This window comes from Alligator sinensis, unplaced genomic scaffold, assembly GCF_000455745.1.
Source record: "Alligator sinensis unplaced genomic scaffold, ASM45574v1 scaffold188_1, whole genome shotgun sequence".
NCBI lineage: Eukaryota > Metazoa > Chordata > Crocodylia > Alligatoridae > Alligator > Alligator sinensis.
This window is the reverse complement of record NW_005841903.1, coordinates 1,399,596-1,400,220: the sequence shown is the minus strand read 5'-3', so window position 1 is coordinate 1,400,220 and position 625 is coordinate 1,399,596.

Here is a 625-nt window from a genome sequence, read left to right as displayed (position 1 = left end):
ACTGCCACCTATGGGACCAAGCAGTTTTCAGTATTAAGAATGAGTGCTGCGTGTCCAGCAGAGGAAAGGGGATTTGCTAGAGCCGCTCAACTTCCTTAATTTCCCTTATTGCTTGCAAATTGATGCTTATGGGGGACTGACGTTCCCTGTGGTACTTATCCCCATAACCCCCCCCCATCCATCCAGCAGGTTCCCAGGTGATGTCTTGTCCCCTTCAAGTTAAAGCGCTCATCCTTTATTATAATCCGAGAAGAAGCATTTAGTTAAATCTGTGCAAAAGGCTATGTGAACACACTTCAAAGCTCAGCCTATCAAACAATAGTGTCTCCAGATAGTCTTGCACTGGCTTAAAAATAATTTTGGTTAAATTTCAATATGTCAGGTATGTACAGAAGTTGCTTTTTTCACCATTTAAAGCACTTTATTGTTGTGACTTCATCCATGTGTGAAGTGTGCAGCCTGGGAGGCCCATGACCCCCACTAGTGCTGCCCCTGCAGCGTGTGGCACCCACGGTGCAGCCTGTGAGGCATGTGACCTATGGCCGCTGTGAAGTTGAACAGCCTTGTAGCAGCAGCCTGTTGATTAGAGATTCTTCCAGGAGATAGTAGACCAAAACTTCATGCC